The sequence below is a fragment of the Cupressus sempervirens genome, chromosome 5 (assembly GCF_028749045.1).
Source record: "Cupressus sempervirens isolate cs-2001-9-10 chromosome 5, ASM2874904v1, whole genome shotgun sequence".
Taxonomy (NCBI): Eukaryota; Viridiplantae; Streptophyta; class Pinopsida; order Cupressales; family Cupressaceae; genus Cupressus; species Cupressus sempervirens.
Genome location: NC_143122.1, coordinates 308,431,627 through 308,440,117, shown reverse-complemented (window position 1 = coordinate 308,440,117; position 8,491 = coordinate 308,431,627). Strand labels below are relative to the sequence as shown.

Genomic DNA, 8,491 nt, shown 5'->3' with positions numbered 1-8,491 from the left:
TCTAAAGAAGATTAGTATGATATTATTAGTAGCATGATGAACATTATGTTGAATCTCTAGATAAATTATCCTAGGTATATCAGTGACCAACATGAACTAGAATAGGAGGTAGAAAGGGAGGTGTTGGACCAAGCAATTCATGATTTGTGATGACAAAAGAAGCTCAATCCACATGCTGCAAGCATAGAACACCTTGACAATTTATTGGTAATGTTTCAAGCTATGTGGTGAGTACTTCATTAATTATTTGTTTCCCAAATCATTTTGTAAAATTTTTGGGAAAATTCTAGAAATTAGTTATTAGTTACCAAAGGTACTGAAGCTTGTATGCACCCCTTCATTTTCTATAAGAAGGGGTACCAAGACCCTTTGGGACTTGTATTTATAGGATATACAACATATAATACGTACAGTTATAAGTTATTGTACTTTGTTAAATGTTCATAGAATATAATTTATAAGGTTATGCAACTATTTCAATTTTCTAGCTTGATTGTACTCATTTTTTTCAATTTAATATAAATCTAGACTATTTTATGCCTTACTGGATGATATTTGATCAAGGTATTTTTTGCCTACTAGACTTCATCTCGAAAGGCCCTCGTTTGGAAAAAAGTACATATTAAAATGTATTACGTAACAACTACAAAATGGAAATGGGTAATAAATACAACACAGTGGAGTTGTACCAAACAATAATATATCGTTTGATGATTAGATATCAATGGTGGAAGTCTTATTTTGGGTCGAATGCCTGAAATGAAACATCGATCTAATTTTAATTTCCATAATGGTGAGAAGTGTCTACTATCCTCACCACCACCTCCACTTCACACTTGCAATGTGAGTTGGCATTAATTATATGTCCCATCACTGTCAATTACATTCCCTTTACCATTCACTTCAAATGATTCACTTTTTCTTCGATTTTGAAGAAAAATTATAAACTATAATCCTACATATGTGGGAAAAATTATAAATTTTCTTGCTCACTCCCTAAATAAGTGCCTGTCCTAATCACCCCCGATATGCTAACAAAATGGTTTTCGCCTATGTTCTTGCGCTTTTTCAAGGAGCTATTGGAGAGGTTGTTAGAGTGCTTCTCTCTAGGCCTCTTGATGTGGGTGTCGATACCCTTCTCTCAGGCTGTCAAAAATTGGGACAATGGGTGAGCGAGGTGTTGTTATGCTTGCAACCCTCATCTTAATTTGCAGACTCATACATTCCGAAACTACCCAAACATAGTGGGTTTGGAGAATCAAGTAGGGGATTTGAAAAGGCAGTTATTTGAAGATAATTTCAATAAGATCGGAGTGATGGAAATTACGAGTAGTGGCAAAACAACCTTGGTTGTTGCTCTCTACAGGGATTCTAATGTCCAACGTAAGTAGACCATATATTTACTCCTTGAATCAAGTAATCTCATAAAATGCATTTTTTGGGAGTTGCTCTCGGGAGGGATGCTGAAACCATAAGTTAACCATTTACACACACCCACACAAAAATTTGTGCTAAATCAAGGAATTTTGTTAAATACTTGTTTTTGTATTGTCTGGGATTTGATAGGAATTAGATTTGAGAAGAGGAGGCTATTTTAATGCTGGCCTATATTCACCCAAGTGCTTGGCAACCTATTTCGCTGCTTGGTAAAATTTGCATCACTTTAGCAATTCGATGCAGGAACTGTATGTGTTCCATTGCACTCAGATAAGCCTATATTCAAAACATCAATCATACCCACAACCTTAACCATGGTGTGACGAGACAATTTACCTCTGGTTTGTAGCGGTCTCTATGTATAGGTTATGTTTCAATCTCCTTTTTAAGTATATAATCTCATGCTTAAGTTAGGGAGCTGCTCTAGCATGGAAATCTTCCTCAGTTACTCAAGCAGGGGAATCCTTTTCCACTGGTATTTGTTAATTGTGTCTCGTCTACTATTGATGAGCTCTTCATTGTGTGAACCATCTCCTGTTGACAAGTCTGGATAGTCCTCTTCCATTCTCTCCTCCTCACAGTGCCTGAAAATGATTCATGCCTTAATTTGGTTTCTGGATTCTCTTCTCCTTCCCCTCGATTTGTCTTCGCCTCCTCGAAGTTTCTGAACACTATTCATGCCTCCACCTTTGATGTGAAATCCTCTCCCCTTCCTCTCTTTCTCTTCTGTCTTCATTGAAGTGGTTAAAGGCAATTCAATCTTCAACTTTCTTATGTCAATGCAATCTTCTCCCCCATCTTCTCAATATATCCTCTTCCTCTCCTTCTTCTTAAATAGCTTAACGGCCATTCATATCTCCTCTCTTCCCTTCAATAACCCCCTCCTCTCCTCTTTTATGCGTATGAAGAGCATTTATTCATCATCTTGCTTTACTTGATGTAGTCCTCTCTTCTTCCCGTTAATCTGTACTCTTTTCTGCTCTGCTCTCCTCTTCCTCTTAAGCTATCCTGTTTGGTCACTCCTATGAAGACATCTATCCTCCCCTTCTCATCTTTGATCCATCCATTCGAGCCCCTGATCTATCAAGACCTTACTATCAAGTAAAGTGGCCAATATGTGGAATACTTATGCTTAGGATAGATTTTATTTTCACTGGGAAGTGGGCTTGTCCTCTGATATCAAAATGACAAGTTAGAAAATGTTTCCAATGAGGAAGTGGTGTGTTTAGAGCTTCTAGTCTAGTTGGCAAAGTTGCATGGGGATTTTTAGCCTGGCTACAATCCTACGTTAAACTTCTAGGGAGACTAGAACATAAGACCTGATCTCACTTACTGTAGTATGCTCTTTGTGTTCACACTTGTGTATATTGGTAACATCACCGAATCGTGATTAGACTTGCCTGTCAACCTCTCAAAAAAGAAGTCAAATTTAAATATCTTGGTCCTAACTTACTTCCCAATGCATTCTAATGACATCAGTAATGGGAGAGTTGAAAGAATTCATATATTGCTGTGGTGATTACGAATCTGCATATGTGCTCAACCCTTGCAATTTATTGGCCACCACATCGTAGAAAAAACTGCCCTTAGTAGGAGAAGAAAAACAACACAAATACGATTCAGACTCAATGAATTAACAACTTAGCAAATAAACTTATTTGTGTTTGTTAATTAATTACTAATGAGGCCTTACTTATACTTGTCTATCTATTGGAAATGACCCTTGCGTTCTTTTCTGATTTCCCTGACCTCATGTTCTCCATTCTTCTTCTCAGAACGTTTTGGAGACAAGATAATTTTTCAAACAGTTTCACAGCTACTAGATAACAAGACGATTCTTGAGAACATATGGAAAATGATTACTGGGGATCAACCATTGCCTGATTCTCAGAGTGAGAGCATTCATGAGGCTCTTCAAGAAATACTCGGGCTTAAGTGAGAAAATATTCTAGTCATATTAGATGATGTGGGGCCAAATGTTAATCTCAAAGAATTGTTGTTTGAAGCAGAGGGATGCAAGATTATTGTTACAGTCAGGGAGAGTGTCAATTCCATACACCTTGATAGCACTCATTATATGTCTTTCCTTGGAGAGGAAGATGATCTATCCCTCTTTTGTTATTGGGCCTTTGGACAACAAAGCATTCCAGATGCATGGTTCAACAAACAACCAGTCAAAGCTGATATTGTGTAGATCTGCTATCCATTCCGTATTTGCAATTTAAGAAGCATGGTTCATTTAGTTCAATATATCTAGGATTACCACTTGTATTGGAGGTGATTGGACGTTATTTACATAAATACAGTAAAAATGCATATTGGGAATATGCCAAAAGGCAGCTTTCACAAGGAAGACGAATCAATATTAGATCTTATGAAGAGGATGTTCTCAAGCGCCTAGCACTGAGCATAGAAGATCTGGACAATGATACAAAAAAATGCTTTTTGGACCTGATATTTTTTCCTAAAGTTAAAAAAATCCCTGTTGATGCTTTGTTTGATATTTGGATTCATGTTCACAACTTAAGCCTAGAGCATGCGTCGATGATTCTTGTTGATCTCGAAAAAAGAAGGCTCTTGAATTTGGTACAGCTAACTCATAATTCAAGGTGAGTGTCTTCTTTTAGATTCTTTTGTTGAAATTGCGCTGAAATATGTAGCAAAAAGATATAGATAGTGATCATCAAGCTGAAAGAATAAATCTCCCATTTCTTCCAGCATGATCTAAATGGAGTTTGGACATGTAATCCTTTTACTTCAACTCAAAATTTGTAATCATTGAGATGTTGCTACTTCATTTTGAGAACTTGAAAAAGATGTCTCACTGAAGATTGAATGCATCTTAACTCTTGCTTTCCCAACAATTGTGAGATATATTCAGTTCAACATGATATGTTGCAGCGTTTGGCTATTTATTGTGCGGAATCTGGAGACAACAACCAAAATGACAAGATATGCAAAAGGTTGAGATTATCTCCATTCTCTTGCTAGGAAGATCCCTCACATGGAGATATAAAAGCCGCTGAGATTATTGCCATTCACACAGGTTGATTGCTTTAAATTGGTTTATTGATATTCACAAGTATCAGGCTTCAAGCAAATGAGTGAGGCCCATCAAAATATATATTTTCCTTCTTTAAAAGGTTTTGAATACTTTTGCAGGTCCAATGAAAGAGAATAAATGGCCTAAGTTGGAGTTTTTGGAGGCCCATGCTCTTGTATTGATATTTGATGGAAATGAATATTTCCTTCCGCCATTTGTGTAGGAAATTTCTCGGTTGAAAATTATTATCATAATCAACCAGAAATCCTATAGGGCTAAAATTGACGGCATGTCAACCTTTAGTTCATTGGTTCAACTGAAGAGCCTTCGGCTTGAAAAATTTATTCTCCCTGATCTAGATTATTTTCAATATTTAGAAAATCTCAGGAAGCTCTCACTAAGTCTCTGCAGCACTGATAAGGGACGATTGGACATTGAAGTGTGCTCAAAGCTGCTTAAACTTGAAGAGATTAATATTGACTGCTGTGAGGATATTGAGGAATTTCCTGTTGGTATTTGCAATTTCACTTCACTGAAAACACTGTCTATAACAAATTGCCATCAACTTCGCAAGATTCCTGAGAATCTGGTGAAGCTTGCAGGACCTCTTCAAGTGCTGAGCTTAGTTGCTTGTCTGAATCTCAAAGAACTACCAGCCTCAATTTATGAACTTGGAAATTTACATTTCCTTGTCAAGGCTTGGAGGCTCTTCCACGTGACTTCAATAAGTTGGAGAGACTCAAAATTCTCAACATGGGTGACTGCAAAAAAACCAAGAAACTTCCTAGAATGGTTAATGGCCTTACGTCTTTGTCAGATGTGATCTGCGACGAGCAATTGAAAAAAGAGTGGTCTCATTTTCGTGAGTCATTTAATGTGATAATTGCAGAACCAACATTTAGTTTAGAGTTTCTCGACACATAACTTTGCTCTGGCAATCATTTATATTGTGAACAGTGACTGTGGACCATGGGTTGAGTAATTTTCTTTCTAGTTTTAGAAGTGGAGTTATAAATTAAGACCATTTGTGTCATTGGGGTTGGAGTTCTATCTATGCACTTTAAACTTATGGCAGGATCACAGAGTGCTTAGCACTACCGTCAATATTGTATTTATGTCATATGTTTTAATTTTTAAATTATTAAGGGTTTTAGTCCCTAGCTACAGCAGACACACGAGTGATCATGCTGCAATGTTCTTTTCATGGTAAACTGTTCCTGAGAAACAATTAAATCCTTTCGCTCGTACTTTAACATGTCTTCCTAGAGTAAGAAATTAGCAGATCAAAATTTTTCTTTTCTGCATATTACATTTTCCTGGGTCTAGCAAATGGAAAGGAATTTATAAATTCTTAAGCCTTAACATACATCTGGGAGATGGTGGAGAACAAATAGAATGAATATAAGTATGTAATTTATGCATTTGATTGTGTAGAGTTTTTTATCATAAATGTTTTTTTATCATAGTACATGATTCATCAGTATAAGTACGTAATTTCTAGATTTGATTGTGTAGAGTTTTTTTACCATCAATGTTTTGGATCATACTACATGATCCATCATCAAGATACAAGAGAACAAGAAGATCCATAGTGAGGACAAAAATGAATACTCCATGCAAAATTTCTATCACGCCCTTTGCCAAAAAAATTCTGATGTGGGACTCTATGTATGGCAGACGTGAAAATCCTTCTAAAAGTAGGAACCACTTTTATAAAAAGTTTAACATATTATTAAAATCAATTTGGACTATATTTATGTTTGATAGTTTTTAATTTTTAATTTTTTGATTGGTACATAGTTTTTAAATTTATTATCATGTAACTAAATTTAATAATATTGTTTTACTTTTGATAATTTAATTGAATAAGGGACTTGTATATATATTCATTTACAATTAATATACTATTATTTTATTTCAATAAATAATACATTTGACTTTTTAATTTTATAGTATACTATAATTTTGTATTAACATTTTTAAATTATTTTGACAATTAGTGGAATATATATATATATATATATATATATATATATATATATATATATATATATATATATATATATATATATATATATATATATATATTTCAATGTTGGTGAGCTAATCTTTTTGTTATTCTAGAAAGCTTTGTACATTGTTATTAGTCCTTGCAAATTAATGTAAGGCCATACAATTCATTTAAAAAAAAAAGAAATATCTTAATAGTCCAAAATTGAAAATGATTTATTTTTAAAATATATTTATGTTTACTAATTTTATCATTCTTATCGATTGTTATATTTTTGTTAGGGGCTAAACGTATTTTTTCTAGGACTAAATAGCCTCCATCAATCTGGATTTTCTGTATCATTTTATTCTAGGGACTTACATCTTACCCAAAATCTACTATGTGTGTTCAAATCAAATCATTTTTACAAACAACACTTAAATTGGTAGGGGATTTTCTAGCCTCAACCCAAAACCAGCCATTGTAAATTGAAAATTGAGAAGTCCTTTCTTCTAATATGAGGCCCAATTAGCAAATCTTATGGTAAGACGTCGAATTCCTTGTGCAACTCTCTCTTTTTAATTGGAATAAATCTTCTTTCAACATCAAAATTTTTAATTTTAAAATTATGAACCCTGGTCAATTTCCTTGTACTGATCAATGCCTTCTGCAATCAATTTGCTTTTGTATCTTTTCTTACCTATCCTCTTATGTCAATCAAAATGTATATTGATTTTTAAAAGCTTAGTGCTTTAGGAGAAATGAAAGGAAATCACAAGTGTTATTTTCCACTAGAGGGTGCATTTTCTCTTGTATTGTTTCCCTCCTATTGTCACACTTTGCAAGCACTTATTAAATTTTTGTGGCTCTAACTGATTAGAGAATAAAAGCCTTGGCTCTGCTTCTTCTAAGAATAACAACTCATACACTAACATTTTTTTCATCCTCAATCTTAGATTATGACTTGGATCAATACTCTAGTTTGATTGTTATTAATTAATATTGTCTCTCTTACCAACAACATTTCTCAGTACCCCTCTATCTCTCCACTTACCTTACCTTAGATCATTTTCCTAATAAAATATAATATAATACTTACTCTGTAATAGAAACAAATTTCTAGATTAGTCAGATATGAATAAAACATGATAAAACATATTTAAAAAGGTGATAGATGCTACTCTGTGCAAAGACCAAAACCATGACCTGCAACCTGTAACTACACCCTTTCATGAGACCACAGGGCATCCAACCAAACTATTGATGTGACTGAATTGTTAGGACGCCCATGGCTTGTATTCACTGCATTAAGTAGGAAATGTTTGAAAATATCTCAGTGGAAAGTTAGATGAACATTTATGTCATTCGCTTTTCTCTATGCAATTGAACAGGTTGGAACAAAAAATTGTACAAACTCAAACATTAATGACAATTATTTTATAAACTGAAATGAAGCAAGGGGAAGAAATGAGCCCACAACCACCTAAGAAGTCAAAGTTTAGTGTGTTGCTTAAGCTCGACCATTTGAAAGGAACACATCTATTTTCAAAAGAAACATGGATGTAACTAAACGTCAACATACCAAGATGTTGATCTTTTCACTTAAAAAGGAACATAATGTGGTAACATACAAACTTTCACACTTATGTGGAGCTCCACGGAGATCATGACATAATAAGGATACCTATGCATAGGACTAATCTTAAATAATAAAATCTTAGTTGGGAATCATAGAGGATGAAGAGAGATAAAGGAGGTTGGAAAACACTATATACTCTTCAAAACACATGCAGGTATCCAAGAACATGGGTTACTTGTCATGTCAATGGAGCTTTATGGATGGGATGTTTGGATAAGCAACAAATCGAATCTCAAATGTAGGCAAACAAAAGAACTCAAAAGCAAGTTACCATGAGTAGATTCAGGATTAAAGATTAAAATCTTATATGAGATCCCTGTATAGAAAATGGGTACTTGTCGAATTGTAGAAGTAGCTATAGTTCACGTACTAGGGTATCTCA

General features: G+C 34.4%; 1 pseudogene; it reads left to right on the top strand.

Annotated features, from left to right (window-relative positions):
* The first annotated feature begins 1,039 nt into the window (after window positions 1-1,039).
* Window positions 1,040-5,404, top strand: LOC149555838 (putative disease resistance protein At5g47280; annotated as a pseudogene).
* The last annotated feature ends 3,087 nt before the right edge of the window (window positions 5,405-8,491 follow it).